The sequence below is a fragment of the Lipotes vexillifer genome, unplaced genomic scaffold (assembly GCF_000442215.2).
Source record: "Lipotes vexillifer unplaced genomic scaffold, Lipotes_vexillifer_v1.1 scaffold27, whole genome shotgun sequence".
NCBI lineage: Eukaryota > Metazoa > Chordata > Mammalia > Artiodactyla > Lipotidae > Lipotes > Lipotes vexillifer.
Window position 1 is genome coordinate 1274127 of NW_006787756.1, and position 16680 is coordinate 1290806.

Genomic DNA, 16680 nt, shown 5'->3' on the forward strand with positions numbered 1-16680 from the left:
GACACCCAGTTTTTGGCCAAACACCAGTCTAGAAGCTGCTGCGAAGGTATGTTTTAGATGAGATTAACATTTACATCCAAAGACTTTGAGTAACACAGTTTACCTTCTATAATGTGAGTGAGCTCTTCTAATCAGCTGAAGGCCTTAAGAAAATACAACTGAATTCCCTTGAGGAAGAGGATTTAGATTCAAGCTTTTCGATTCAAGCTGCAGCATCAGCCCTTGCCTGGGTCTCCAGCCCCCAAGGGCTGCCCCGCAGACGTCACACTCACCAGCCCCCAAACCAAATGCATCAATTCCTTAAAATAAATCTCCATATAAATAAGTGGGTAGATATTATATGTGTATGTGTATCTATTACATTATATGTATGTGTATATATATGTATGTATCTATCTAGATCTACAAATATATTACATACATATATATGTATGTGTATATGTATATACATTTTTTGTTTGTTTCTTAGTGCTTTTTGGAGGTTAGCATTTTATTAGATAAAAATGAAAGAAGGGTGCCTACGCACTCCTTCCTCTGGCTCACAAGGGGAACTCCCCCCTCCCCAAGAGAGGGCAGGGAGTCTATAACACTGAGACAATGAGAGAGATTAGGGCCGAAAGCCCCAAGCCTCTTCCTTCTAAGTCTTGTGACAAGAAGCAACTTTCTCAGCTACAAATTCTGGGAAGGGGAACTACACCTGCCTTTGCCCCTAAGTGGGCAGCCTTCCCCTCCCCCAGCAAAAAATTGGAAGATAGGCAGTGACCCCCAACACCCACCTTGTCCAGGTAGGGGGAAGAGGAATAAACGTCAGTCTGTGGGCTTCATTTCTTAGGTGCCTTCAGTGCTCATCAAAACCAGGCATGGGGAAGGCCCTGGCAAACTGCTCCACCCACTGCCTCAGGTCAGCCAGCCAATGACTTGTTTCTGGGCCTTTGAGCGGGAAGGATTTGAAATCCTGGAGTTTGGCGGTCTTGCTCTTTACCTCCAAGCCGATTTGACGCCTTCATCTGTAAAGCCCACAACTTTCCAGAAGTCCTCTTCACGGAAGGAACTATCGAGAAGTCAAGGCTGGGGCACCCAGCCGCAGGCCCCCAGGTGTGATGGCACTTCGATCTCCAGGACAGGTGTTCTTGCTGGCCGTGATGGATACGAGTTCCAACACCCGTTCAGCTTGAGCTCCATCCAGGCCCTTGGGACGCAGGGCTACCAGCACTAGGTGGTTGTCAGTGCCACCAGACACCAGCGAGTAGCCTCGCTCTAGCAGGGCATCAGCCATGGCCCAAGCGTTCTTCAGAACCTACAGGGAGTACTCCTGGAACGGGTGCAGGCCTGCTTTAGGGCCCCAGACACTGAAGCAATGGCATGGTTCTGGGGGCCCCCCTGCAGGGATGGGAACACAGCAAAGTTGATTCGGTCCTCAAACGTGTAAGGATATCCTGGCCAGTCTTGGGGTCCACAGGCCACACCCCCTTCCGGCAGAAGAGGAGTCCTGACCTGGCCCCTCGAAGGGTCTTGTGAGTGGTAGTGGTGACAACATCCATGTGCTTGAAAGGTGAGGGGATCACCTTGGCAGCCACCAGGCCACTCATGCGGGCCACGTCCGCCAGCAGGTGCGTCTTGACCTCGTCACACACCTCTCTCATGCGGGCGTAGTCGATGAGGCGAGCATAGGCACCGGTACCAGCTATGATGAGTCAAGGTCGGGCGGCGATAGCCCCCGGTACCAGCTATGACGAGACAAGGGCGGGAGAGCCGAGCAGCGAGTGCCAGCTGGTCATAGTCAGTGAGGCCGGTTTTGGGATGCAGCTTATAGGGCATAGACTTGAAGAAGATGGATGTAGCTGAGATCTGCTTGACATCAGACATGTAGCCATGGGTGAGATGGCCCCCATTGGGCATGGGGTCCCCCCATGATTTTGGTCATGAGGCTGCAGAAGGGCTGTGTAGGCAGCCAGGTTGGCTGGGGACCCCGAGTAGGGCTGGACATTGACTCCCCACTGAGCAGGATCTAGGTCAAGGGCCTCCAAGGCCCGGCGCTGACACAGCAGCTCGATTTCATCCACTGCCTCTGCTCCTCCATAGTACCTCTTGCCAGGATAACCCTCCGAGTACTTGCCGTTCAGACGGGACCCCAGGGCCTCCAGCGCAGCTCGGCTGCAGAAGTTCTCTGGAGCAGTGAGCTTCCAGGCCACGACACTGCCTGTCCTCCTCTCTCCATAGCAGCTCCCATATCTCAGGGTCACTTTCTGATAGACTCTCCTGGCCTGACCAGCCCTTGGTTGCTTCTCCAGTCTGGGTCTGGGCCGCCTCGCTGTGCTGGCACCTTATGGCCATCCTGACCAGGTGACTACACCTCTGCAGAGGCCGAGTCGCCCAGAGCAAAGAGAAGGGCAACATCGCAACCCGAGATGAAGGTCACGGGAGGTCCGGGTACCAACTCCGGCCGGGGAACACAAGGGGTTGGAAGAAGACTGGTCGGAGGGCGCATGCGCGAAAAGCGCTGCCGGGCAACCACTGAATTGGGGCGGGGTCTACGCATGCGTAAGGTGGACGCTTTATGGTCTTCTGGGGATTGTAGTTTTTTTTCCCCCCTCTCCTTCAGTTCCATTGCTCATCTGTAGCCCCAGGGTCAGAAGCTTTTGCCCCCGACTCAGTTTCCCGCTGGAGCCAGTGGGCAATTCTCTGGAGAACACTGCTCTCTTCCGGTTTTACCTTGACCCAGGACTCAAGGCGAAGGAAGGCTGAAGACGAGGTGTCGTTCTGTGCCTCAGCTAGTCTGTACCTCCTCCCTCGCCCCAGTCAGGGGTATATATACATGTATGTATGTATGTATATACATACGTATATATGTATATGATATATTTGTAGATCTAGATAGAGCGAGAGAGTTGTCTGGAGAACCCTGACTCATACATCTCCATTTCGCAGGTGATGAAACAAAGCCTCAGACAGATCCAATCGTTGGCCGTAGGACACCCAGCTCGGTAGCGGTAGGGCAGAGTGTGAGCTGCTCTCTCATGCAACGCCATCCTCCCAGTCAGGCTAGAGCCCGGGCTCCTCCCAGCCTGCAGCCAACCACCACAGGAGGGGCGCGTGAGGAGCTGGTTGTGTTTAATCCTGCCAGCGCTTTATTGGAAAGCTTTTCACTGCAGCCCGCGTGAGGGAAAATGATTTGCTTGGGATGAATGTGGCCACCAGTGCGTTATTTCCCTTAATCTAAACAGAACCTCAGACACACTCCATTGATCACGCCTTCAAGCTGAAAAGTGGCCTTAATGCTGGCCAGCAAGTAGGTTTCTCAGGCAGCCCTATGCTGTCAACCACATTTCCTGATCCACTCTGATTAGATATATAAACAGCTTCAGTAAAACAGAGCCTGAGCTTTGCTGTTAAAAATATAAGATAAGGTTCCATAAAGATTCATCAAGAGCAGAGACGCTGTCTCAGTGAGACCTGAGCTTCTTTTTTTTCTTTTCTTTCCTTTTTTTTTTTTTCCTTTGGTATCATAAGAAGGGTCAGTGGACAAATAACCATGATTTATGATCATGTTTTAATAGTGGCTGGTGCTCTAGCTAAGGGACACCTTGGAGAGAAGAAAGGGTTAAAAGAATTGAGCAGGGTCACAAAGTGGTCTTGCATTAATGACCCAGCACACAATTGACGTTACTAAAAGTTACTTAGTCATTTTGTATCTGCTAAGAAGTGTCACCCTGTCCCAAGAACAAGGAACAAGTGGGCTGATATCTGCAAGGTGCAAGAGGCTTGTGAAGGAAGGATAAGGAACTTCGGAAACTCATGGAAATGAATCGACCAAACCCAAACATCTTACACCTTCAAACCATCACGTCTGTTTCAGATACATCTTGTACTATAAACACATACAAGGCAGGAAAATTTTCTGGAATTTTATTATAGATGTATGTGTTTAGTTGGTATGCATTTCAAAATACTCTTTAACATTTGTCCCAGTGATGGACTAAAGAATGTTTCCAGCTCCAATTTCTTTGAATGAGAACATTATGCCTTTTCCAGGTAATTTTTGATATGTGTTTTTCAGAAGGCTAAAAAGATTAACAATATCAGTTTTAAAACGGAAAACATGAAGTGAGAGTAAGAAGAGAGCTATCCAAAACGGCTTGGTGGGAAAATGTAAGAAGTTAACATGTTAGATAAAGTTTTAATGTGCATGGATATTTATATGTAATTTCTAAAAGATAACTTTGCTCACTTAAAGAGATGGTTACTCATCTCTTGAAAGATTACTTACGGGCTTCCCTGGTGGCGCAGTGGTTGAGAGTCCGCCTGCCGATGCAGGGGACACGGGTTCGTGCCCCGGTCCTGGAAGATCCCACGTGCCGCGGAGCGGCTGGGCCCGTGAGCCGTGGCCGCTGAGCCTGCTCGTCCGGAGCCTGTGCTCCGCAACGGGAGAGGCTACAAGAGTGAAAGGCCCGCATACCGCAAAAAAAAAAAAAAAAGATTACTTACAATTTTTCTAAACTAAACAATAATATTTCTACTCAATACTGAAAATAATTGCTAACATCTTTTGAGCATTTACTATATACCCAGCACTGTTCTAAGTACTCTATACAGATTAGCTGAGAAAATCCTGCCAGCAACCAAAGCACTGGCTGCCCTTCTTTCCCCTCTTAATCTGTCTATAAAATTATACATGCTGAATTTAAATATTTCATGAACTGGAATAGCATTCTCCCAGGTTAATGCCTGGTTTAGGTTAACATCAAATATAAATGTCTTTTGGACTTCCCTGGCAGTCCAGTGGTTAAGACTCCGTGCTTCCACTGCAGGGGGGTACGGGTTCGATCCCTGGTCGGGGAACTAATAATCCCACATGTCTCACAGTGCGGCCAAAAAATAAATAAATGTCTTTTATTTTCCTGAGACAGTAGTTTTATTTTCTTGGAATTATTGCAACCAGTGGTTCCTATGTCTAGCTGTTCATCAGAGTCATGTAAGGAGCTTTTCTAAAAATGCAGGTTCCTGGGCCACATCCCCAACTGCTGGAACCCCAAAGGGTGGGACTCAGCATTCCAGTAAGGAAGGGGCTATTTTTATCCCTCTCACAGAAGAAGTAACTGAGTCACATGAAGGTGAAACAACAGCCTGAAGTTACACTGATAGTCAATGGAAAAGCTAAATGCAAACATAGGACGACTTTAGGGCTTTTTAAAAAAGTACTTTAGTTGGTCTTAGTGCTGTTTGTGCTTCTATAACAAGCAACATATTTTCTTCGTACAAGGTATTCAAATACTATATATGCTAAAGTGAGATTCAGCTGCTTTGAAGGGTACGTTTGGGAGAACTTGGGCCAGCTCTCTGGGGCCTCCAGAAAAATGAGTGCATGTGGAGTGTCTTTCATTCTTTCCTTTAGGTCAACTATCCTTAGGCTTGGTTTCCACATGCTAAAAGGTTTCAGTTGACTGGAGAGAACCCAGCAGACTGATGAGGGTCTGTGAGCCCGGCTGTACAGACATCTGGGACCACGAGCATTTTCAGGAGGGACAGACACAACATTGACCTAGAATCAGAAGCCCAGGGTGCTTGTGCTGCCCTGGTCACTTCCTGTCTGCTCAGCCCTGAGCCAATCTCAGGATCTCTTTAGCATCACTTCTAGCTTTTGCCTCTGAAGGACAGTGCCCCAGGCGTTCTCTACTGAGGAGGTCTACAGCTTCCAGAACAAAGGCTCGGCACAGAGGTGCGGTGCAGGGCAGGCGTTTGATGAGCCCACTTCTGAATCAAGGCAAATTCCTCATGAGGGACAAAAAGTGAATCTCTGATAAAATCCAGGCATGGAGAGCCTTAGAGAAGGTTCTCTCCCTCACTTTCAGTTGGCTTGCTTGACACACTACCAAGCCATAGATAGGTATGGGGAAGGACAGGGTGCACTTAATTTTTCATCTATGGAAGAACATTCTGTTCTATGAGCTATTTTAAAAGTTCCTGCAACATAGTTCACCACATTTTCTAAGGAAAGGAATTTTATACTCTAAACATTACACTAGGGACTTTTACTGTTACAGTAGGTTTTTCCCTGAATTTTCTCTTAATTCCCAAGTACACAATGCAGAGATAAACAGATCTAGCCTTTTACCATTGAGAGCTCTGAAGTGTTTATATAAAAATCCAGGAGCAGGGCAATCTAGTGTGCAGAGTGATACAGATCGCATTACTCTGTCTTACCGTGCGTTCTTTGGTTGTAATTTCCTGTTTATTCAAGGTAAAGAGGGGTCTTGCTACCACAGACTGGAATCAGACATACGCCGTTTGCACCTCTGAGAGCTGCATTTACAAGGACCATCTCTGTTTTCTAAACAAGCTGTGTTTAAGTTCTACAGGGTTTAGACCTGCCCATTTCCTCGTTATGTTTATGCTCCATTGCTCTATTTACATATTTCTTCCAAAACCCTGTGATAGCAGCTGCACACATTGTGATTTCTCTCCACTGTAACGTAACACCTTTTCCTCCTATGTCACATGGGGCAACTGCTACCTTATGGCACTGCCAGATCTATTGTCCTGCTGTTTGTTGCCTGTTGATTACCTAGTAACATCTGAAATAAACATGAAGTTGACAGCGATTCGATTTCTAAAATAAACAGGGCAGTTCTCTGTAGCCCCAACTTTATGAAATGCTATTCATTCCATCGTACCTCAGTCTAGTTAAATGGAAAGAAAAGTCGTTCTCCCCGGCTGAAGGGTGAGCAGCTTGTCCAGTGAGGCTGAGCTTTGCTTGTCCTTAGTGCCTTCATCGATATTTGCCAGTTAGGGGCCCCTGCAATGCTGCCCTTTCTTCTTGCTATAATGCCTTTCAGAATGCAACTGTGATATTGATTAAGCCTTCAAAGCAAGTACCTCAGAAATGCTCATTTTTGGTTTCTGACAAGTCTTCCTATTTTCAGATGCAATGCTGACTAATCTTACTATTTTCAGATGTGGTGCTGAGTGGATTTACAGAAATGCAAAGTAAGGAGGTAGTTTAAGAATTAGCAAAGGTCTCTTAATGAGAAATTGTTCCAGCATCGAGGGACCTCCATGTGGGTAGCTAGAACACATTTTGAGAGCGTTTTATTATCTTATAACTAGACCTACACATGAGCCCATGCACAGTGACAGGGCATAAATAGGCCAAATCTTCTGGAAATTCTAAAGAACAGTTAAGTGATGACTCTTCTCAGTTTCTGTCTCTGTTCTGTTTCCGTTTTAACTCTTGCAGGGTATTATAGACTTTTATAGTGTCCGGAAGTTGCTCCTCTAATCCAGTGTTTGCCAACCTTGAGCTATGGAATTTTGGGTCTAACTCTTTGTTGTGGGAGCTTTCCTGTACATTGTAGGACATTCAGTGACCCCAAAACCCGATAGCAGCTGCACACATTGTGATTTCTCTCCACTGTAACGTAACCCCTTTTCCTCCTATGTCACATGGGGCAACTGCTACCTTATGGCACTGCCAGATCTATTGTCCTGCTGTTTGTTGCCTGTTGATTACCTAGTAACATCTGAAATAAACATGAAGTTGACAGCGATTCGATTTCTAAAATAAACAGGGCAGTTCTCTGTAGCCCCAACTTTATGAAATGCTATTCATTCCATCGTACCTCAGTCTAGTTAAATGGAAAGAAAAGTCGTTCTCCCCGGCTGAAGGGTGAGCAGCTTGTCCAGTGAGGCTGAGCTTTGCTTGTCCTTAGTGCCTTCATCGATATTTGCCAGTTAGGGGCCCCTGCAATGCTGCCCTTTCTTCTTGCTATAATGCCTTTCAGAATGCAACTGTGATATTGATTAAGCCTTCAAAGCAAGTACCTCAGAAATGCTCATTTTTGGTTTCTGACAAGTCTTCCTATTTTCAGATGCAATGCTGACTAATCTTACTATTTTCAGATGTGGTGCTGAGTGGATTTACAGAAATGCAAAGTAAGGAGGTAGTTTAAGAATTAGCAAAGGTCTCTTAATGAGAAATTGTTCCAGCATCGAGGGACCTCCATGTGGGTAGCTAGAACACATTTTGAGAGCGTTTTATTATCTTATAACTAGACCTACACATGAGCCCATGCACAGTGACAGGGCATAAATAGGCCAAATCTTCTGGAAATTCTAAAGAACAGTTAAGTGATGACTCTTCTCAGTTTCTGTCTCTGTTCTGTTTCCGTTTTAACTCTTGCAGGGTATTATAGACTTTTATAGTGTCCGGAAGTTGCTCCTCTAATCCAGTGTTTGCCAACCTTGAGCTATGGAATTTTGGGTCTAACTCTTTGTTGTGGGAGCTTTCCTGTACATTGTAGGACATTCAGTGACATACTTATTAGATGCAAGTAGCATTCCCCCACCCCAATTGTGACAACCAAAATGTCCCCGTCCCCCATTCTCTGCCCCCCTTTGAGTACCACTGCTGTAATCCTATACTTCTAAAGTCACAGCAAGCTGCATCTCCATGAAGAGGGTAAAGGTATGTACTTCCTATGGGCCACATACAGACCCTATAGAAAGGAGTCAGCCACTCGCCATCTCGTAAAGGACCCTTCCCTAGAGGGCTTCCAGCCAGGGCTGAAGCACCTAAGCCAAAAAAGGCGGGATATATGACATCGAACCTAAAAGGTAAAGAGTGAGAAGGCAAAAGGGACTAACAGAGAGACAGAACCCACGCCAGGGAGCTGCAGTTAGAGGTCCCCAGCAAAAGACTCTTAAGAACTCGCAGTAGCATCTTATGAGTTCACTTTGGATGCCTGCCATGCCCAAGGGGTTCAGTGTTAGGCTAGAGCTGCACTGATCAATGAAGACCTCTCCTTTTCCCCTTCCTGTAAGGGACAGAGGCAGCATATACTGAATGTGGAAGGACGGACCAATGAGGAAAGAGAAGAGAGGCCAATATGACACAACCTCTCCACACTGCAGGCTTCTAAGGCAAGCCAGGCTAGGACAGAGGAAGCATGTGAAATTCAGTGATAACCTTTTGTTTTCAGACTGAACTTTTCATTACCTAAAAGTGACTGGAAGTTTTTCACCGATAGGTGAAGAGTTGGTCAGACTTAAAATTGCTTTTCAGCCTATTATTTACCAAGTACTCAAGACTGTAACAGGCATATTCCCATCTTTGATGTCTTCAAACTAAATGAAAGCAACACACATTCTGCATTTAAGTTTCCAATCTTGAAATGGAACAGACATTCAATAGGAAGGTAAAATGTCCCAAAGAAGAAAAATACTGGCCCCTGTTCATAGAAGACCTGCAGGCTGTGTCAGGCTCAGCCTCTCTTGGCCTCCTCTCCTGTAAACAGTTGACTTTCCTGGGTATTAAGTTCTCGCTTCTCACATTTTCATGAATGTCTTCCTCTTGCATCCTACAGTGATAAAATGTATCACTGGCCACTCTCTTCTCTAGATGCAGTGAGGGAACGGCCACAAAGCTCCTGCTGCACCCAAACCTTTTAAAGGACACAGTAATAAGTGAGACTCTAGCCATAGGAAGACAACCAGGCTGTGGGTTGGTCCAGATAGAATATTTCATTTAAAAATACTGGGGGAAATGAGCTGTATATAAAGAGAAGGGGAAAGAATGGAAAAATAGAACCCTCACTACTCATCTTTCAATTTATAAAATTAAAAAGGAAAAGTTGTATGCTAACCAAGAAGGCTAGCTAGGGCAGGGGTTAGAGGAAGCAAGTACGAGGTAAAATATGGACCATCTAAGATTTCACCCGTGCCGGTGATTGATGGCTATCTGTCAGGAAAACACCTGAAGAGATCTCGAAATGGGTAAAACTTGGCAGATTTCTTAAGGTCAGGAAAGTTTTGTTTTTGTTTTGTAACTTTTCAAAAAATTCCTTTTCTTTGGGTAACAGACAAGAGTGGCTGCTCCACAGTTTCAGAGAGCGAGTGTATACTCCTGTAAGCCCGAGATTAGCTGGGGCTGGAAGGACTCTAGTAGAATCAGGGCGAACCAAGTCAAGCCTCCCCTGGTTCAAGGGCTCCGGTCTTCCGCAGCCCAGCGCTCTCGCCAGTAAGCGCAGCCCCAAGCCACCCAGCCGACCCTCCTGCTTATTGTCCTGTGAGCTCTCCACTCTTACAAGTTGTCTCGGAGCGTCAGGGCAGTACGGATTGGCGGCCCTGTCCCGATGACAGTTGAGAACATTCCTGCCTGCGCTACCAGCGCGGAGTCGGGGCAGCTGGGCATGCATCCTGCTCCGGAGGAAGCGCTGGGCCGGCGTCAGGCGGGGCCCCGGACGTGGCGCGCGGCCCGGGCGCAGCGCAGCGCAGGCGGGCGGAGGGCGTGGGCGCGGGACGCTTGGCCCCCAGCGCTGTCACCCGGGCCACCTGGGCCACCTGCGCTGCCATAGTCGACCCTGGACGTGGGTGGTGACAGGCTGGGGTGTGCGAAGCTTCACCGACGGAGTCCCAAATTTCTCTTCCCCTTTAAGTTTAGGATTGGGGACACTTCTTTCCTCTTGGAGGCAGAGAGCTTCAGACACCTGCAGTCACCCTTTGGGGACCGAGGGGGATTGCTTCAGTGGCTTAAAGGACAACTGGCCTCGTATCCCATCTGTCTGCCCGTCGTGCAGAGCCTGCGCGGGACTCCTGTGCCATCTCCCAGAACTTCAAAGCCTCGGAAGCCGGCTGAGAGAAGTGACGGTGGACAGGACGTTTTCCCCAGCCCGGGACCCCAGCCTGGAGAGAACCTACTTTCGTTCAGCACCTCGGCCTGGGAACGTAAAAAGTACTAATGAAGAAACTCTACTGGCCAAGATACCTTGGTTCTGTTTCCAACGCCTCTCTAAAGGGCTGCTCAGTGACCCCAGGCAAGTTACTAAACTGCTCTGAACCTTAGTTACTTCTTCTGGAAACGGATGGAGTTGGACCATGTGACTATTAAGGTCCTTTTCAGCTCTGATGGTCCAAGATGCTAATATTCTACTTCCTGAGGATGTGAAAATATAACACAATCTCTTCCTTTAGGAATATTATACACTTTCAGGGGACAAGACTAACAAGTGGAAAAGAATTGCCACAGGCTTGTTTCACATATGGCAAAACAAAAACTAATAAAATATATTGTATATTTAAAAGATTCAGTATTTTTTAAGAGCGCTCCAAGTGCAAAGCATTTAAAGCATTTGACTAGGAATGGATGACAATAACAATCAAAGGATGAACTGTGCCCCTGTTTCCAAAGAGTTCTTTTTATATAGAAGCTCTTTTTTGAAAGAAAAAAAAAAGATATTTACATTAAGGTGTATAAATGTAAAAGATCACAACACAAGGCAGCACGGAAATGAAGACTAGAGAAACCTGGTGTAATACAGAAGATTGAGACAAAACTATAGTTGCCCTTGGACGAGGGAAAAAAAATGATGTCTTTTATACATCATTTGGATTATAGCTAGAACAGGAAACAAGGCAAGGGTGATCAGGTGATTTTTGTTGTTGTTGTTGTTCTATGTCAAGACTCATGACAGTCCAAATAATGTTCATAATACCATTATTAATGACACCCGATTCCTATTTTTTAATAAGTACTATCATTCACTGCCATCTAGTGTTAACCAGATGAATGAATTTTTTTCCATATTCTTTTTCCTAAATTCCTTTCCCAGCCCTAAGTATTCAGATTCAAGTGGAGTGTGCAAACCGTCTCTCCTGAACATCTAGTCTTATGCTGTGATGTCTGTGTCCTAAAAACCCCAGTGTTTCCCCCCGCTACCCCTACCAGGCATTCCCTGTGGCTCAGCTTATTTTCTGTTCATCTTCCCAGGACCTCCATCATTGGTTCCAGCCTCTTTCCATGGACTTTTCCTTCGGACGCCATAATTTCATGGGACTAGATGCATTAATTGCTGGGCAGAACATTTCTAGCAGAAAGACAAAGTCTGTAACTCACAAATAAATTGGGAAGGTGACTAAGAAAAGTACTCCATTTTTGCAAGTGAGTTTAAACTTTCACTTTAATAAAACCCCAAATCAAGAGAAGCCTCTTAACTTTATTAAATATTTGAGTTCCAAAGGCTCTGCAATATTTTCTAAAAACAGACTAAAAGTTATTTAAGTAAACATCAAGTTGCTCTCATGTTTGTCTTATAACTATAGTAAATACATCTCTGGGCATAAACAGAAATGGCCTTTTTTTCAACTGTCTTCAATTACTTTGTTCAAATGCCCCCAGTTTATTTCAAATTATCTCCAGTTGTTCAAATAAAATTCCTATTCTAGTTTTTTTAGTGAAGTCATTTAAACAACAAAATCGACAAAATACTAAGCTTTGATTATTTAGAGATAGAGTAAAAAGAAAATAATTCACTCATAATATTCAAATTTAAATCATCTGTATTTATAAAACACTATCTTAAGAATTATAATTCTGTCAAGCTTCTTTCTGAGTAATTTGCATAATCCCTAAACAGTAATAAAACTAAAGTATAGAAGATTCAAAATCACATTTTATAAGAGATAAAAATTATTGCTGTGTTCCTGAATCTTCAGAAGTAAGCTTATCTGAAGGTTGAATTAACTTCTGTGCTGAGGATGTAGGGATAGGAAAACAAACTCAGCGTTTGGTGGAAACATTTTATATTGTGCACGGAAGATGTGTTGGAACAGGAAAATCCCTTGTTCTGTTCACTTAGTTTATTTACTCTCTTCTTCCCTATTTAAGTTTCCTTTCGGTAAAGCAGATTTATGCTTTCCTGAAGATGGAGATTTTCATCAGAACTCTCTTTTATGGCTCCCTTAAGCTGTTCATTCTTCTGATATTCATAAAGCTGTTTTGGTTGTAGCCCCTTGACACGGATTTTGATGCAACTTCTCAAATCTGCAGTAACTCTTTTTTGTAATGTCATCCATTAGTTCAAGAGTCAGTGATTTATTAGACCTTTCCATACCAGAGTGAGAACCCAGGGTCAAATTTTCAGGAATTTTACAAATATCTTTTTTTTTTTTTCCTTGCTGTTGATTCCTGAGGTTATCAGAGCAGGAAGAAAGTTACTAACTAGTCCTCTTTTGGTTCAGCATATTGGTGGCCATGGACCAGCAGGTACTGAACTCAGGGAATGAGCAGAGCATCACTGGTCTAAGTAACCCCATGTTAGCTTAGGGGAGAAAAGGAGAGAGAGCCCTGGGAGTGGATGCACTAGACTGTGGAAGATCTTAACTTGCAGTGAGGTAAAGTAGCCTCCTTTAATAAAACACACACTCCAAACTTCCAGAGTCTGCTCTAGAGAAAGTTCTGCTCGTAGGAAAGGGCGGGGTGATGGACCACGCCGGTATCACATCTGCAATCAGAGAAATTGCTACTCTCTCTACCATAGGGCCCTAGGTGGGCTCCACTCCGTCATTTCAACATTCTGACCTAAAGTGTGAGCAGAATCCCTGGACTCAATAACTGGCTCACAGCTGAAACAGGAATGAAATGATCAAAAATAAACTGTAGTAAATTCTTGAGTAAAAAAGAGAAATAAACACAGAGAGTGTCATAAAAGTAAATAAATTTGGCTTGCAAAATAAGTGCTGCTCACCAGGGGCTTTCAGCTATTACCCCATCTCCCATAGACCTCCAGAGAGAAAAAGAAGGACTTTCCTGGAATGTGATATTAACTAGTTTCTAATGTACATCCTTAAGACTGCTTTTCTGTTTAACGCCTAACCTTTTGCACACCCTTGTGCCATTTCTAAGGCCTGATTGAGCAAAGTCCTCTCTGCCTTTTAGCTAAGACTCAGCCTCCCAGAGAATGCTTCTGTTCTAAGATTCATGTCTTCCCCACGAGAGGTAACTGGCATTAGAAATGGTTCAACACTTTAAGAGCCTGTCCCCTCCTAACAGGTGGTGGAATTTTAGTTATTTTCTCTTATAATCTGCGGTAGAGATTGCTGGTTGACTGCTGGCATCTATTGGTCCATTCTTTCAAATAATAGCAAGTTTCACTGAGCACACAGCTGCATGGAATAAGAACTATATTTCTCAACCTCTCTTAAAGCAAAATGTAGTCATTTTACTAAATACAGATATAATAGCATATACGCAAAGTAATATGTACAGATCCTAGGAACCTTCTTTAAGAAGCAATTGGTGCAGTCCTTTTTCCTGTCCCTTCCTTTAGTCCACAGCCTAGGACCTCGGATGCCAACATTTTGGACCTTGAAGATAAGGGCGCATGCTTGGATGGTGAGCAAAGGATTCCGTGGAGCAGGGTTGCCATATTACCCTGTACTCCTCACCTCTAGCCTTTACGATGTCACAGAGAAATAAACTTTTAGTTTATATCATTTTAACTTTAAACTTTTCATTTATAGCCATGTTATTTTGAGTTTTGCTCTTGTAAACAGATCTGTGTGTTATGGGCTGAATTGTATCCCCTCTGAAATTCACATGCTGACGTACTAACCCCCAGTACCTCCAAATGTGACCTTATTTGGAAATAGGGTCATTCAGATGTAATTAGTCAAGATGAGGTCACTAAGGTGGGCTCTAATTCAACATGACAGGTGTCCTTCTAAAAAGGGAAAGTTTGGACACAGACATGTACCCAGGGAGAATGCCATGTGAACATGAAGACACAGATCAGGGTGATGCTTCTATAAGCCAAAGAATGCCAATCACCAGAAGCTAGGTGAAAGGCAAGTAACAGATCTTCTCTCACGGCCCTCAGAGAACAAATGCTGCCGACACCTTGATCTTGGACTTCTAGCCTCCAGAACTCTGAGAGAATAACTTTCTCTTGTTGAAGCCACCCAGTATGTGGTACTTTGTTATGGCAGCCCTAGCAATCGAATACACTATCCTAACCAATTAAAGTCTGGATAGAATAACCTTAGCTTAATCCAGGACAATAGTCTTACCATTCAGATATCAAGAACTACACTATCTGCGTGCCCACCTGAATTTCTGTCATTATCTCTTAGCACAGTTACTGAAGAACAATTTTGGCCAAATCTCAGTTTATCTGGAATGCCAAACCAAGGGAATCTGGTGGCGGTCCCATGAAAGTACAACTCTATCACCAGGAGTGTTAGCCACACTCAAATGGTGGTTTATTTTAGTCCTCACATAGAATACTTTCATTCCAGGGGAGCAACTATCAGCATCTCAGCCAAAGTATATTCCCCGTCACTGACTACTCCTGGTAGAATGAATACATGAATGAATGAGGTGGAGTTGACTGACACTAACCAAAGGAGTTACATCAGAACTTTCCACTAAGCACTGGCTATATTGTCTAAAGGTAAGGCATCTGGAATCATATGTCCCTGGATTCAAATCCCAGCTCTTCCGTTTACTAGTTGCATGATCTTGGAAAAGTTATGTAATCTTTCTATGCCTCAGTTCTCCCATCTGTAAAATGGGGGAATAGAATAGTTATTTTCCTACAGAGTGGTTATGATTTACTTTATGTGAACTACTTAGAACGGTCCATGCCATGATGTGCTGCAGCTGGTTTGTACTGGCTCACAAGGACTGATAGTGTGCAACTTTTCTGAATCTGAAAATCTTCCCATCCCCATATTCAGTGATGTCATATTAGTAGCTTGCAATTAACTGGCCTTGGTGAGAGTATTTACACCATGGAAACTGGCAAATACTATACCTCAGGGGCTGGCTTGCCAGCATGCCACTGATTAAAAAGTACGTATTCGAAAGTTCTTTATAAATGTTAATATCTTTATTATTACCCAGTAGGTACTCCTACTCCCTTGTGGGTTTGAGAAGGCATTCTGCTAGTTAAATAAATAATTTTGAGTTAAACTAACACTTAAGGGATTCCTTTAGCAGTTGATTACCTCAGGGGAATCACTGCATACATTTGTGGTCTACAGAGCTTAATCCTCAATTCACCTGAAACTGATTTTTGGCTCCATGAAAGTAGGAACTATGTCTGCTTTTCTCATTGCTGTAGCCTCCACACCTACTAACAGAGAAGGCACTCATAAATATTTGTTAAATGAATCAATTAATTAATTAAATTTCAAAGGGCTGTCACATCTATTTCATCTTTTTCTTGGCCATCAATAAGTCAAGATTTATCTCCATTGCATAGGTGAGAAAACCGAAATCCAAAGAAGTGCCTAATTGGTGATTTGCTTTCTTTCATCACATTATGTCCACTAGCTCAGCATCTCCCAAAATATGTCCTATAGACTGTGAATTCTTAAGGTTGTTTAATAGTTATCATTTGACAGGGGACCCATGGGTAGTAAGTTTCAAACTTATTATGGAGTAAAAACAAAATATATTGGTTTATTCACTACAGGTTTTATCAGAGCCTTTATTAAGTCAATATGCATTGTGAACCTGAGGCGGGGGGAGGGGTCGGTTAAAATACGATCATTTCCCATATTTGACTGTAGGTTTTTTAAATCATGTATCCAGTGATATTAGTGGGAAACAATCACTAGACCAGTGCTTCTCAGTAATCTGACTCATCAGGGACCTTGTTAAAATGCAGACTGTGATTCAGTGGGTCTAAGGTGGTACCTGAGATACTGCATTTCTAACAAGCTCCCAGGGGATGCCCATGCTGCTGGTCCGCAGGCCACGCTTTTAACAGCAAGGTACTAGAACATGCCAGAATCAAGAGTCATTTGGATTTGCAAATGAAGCAACTGACAAAGGATTAATCTCCAAAATATACAAGCAGCTCATGCAGCTCAATATCAAAAAAACAAACAACCCAATCCAAAAGT

The 16680-nt window shown here is 44.2% G+C and overlaps 1 pseudogene; it reads right to left on the minus strand.

Moving 5' to 3' along the window:
• Positions 1-838: 838 nt before the first annotated feature.
• Positions 839-2397, minus strand: LOC103078572 (serine hydroxymethyltransferase, mitochondrial-like; annotated as a pseudogene).
• Between the last annotated feature and the right edge of the window lie 14283 nt (positions 2398-16680).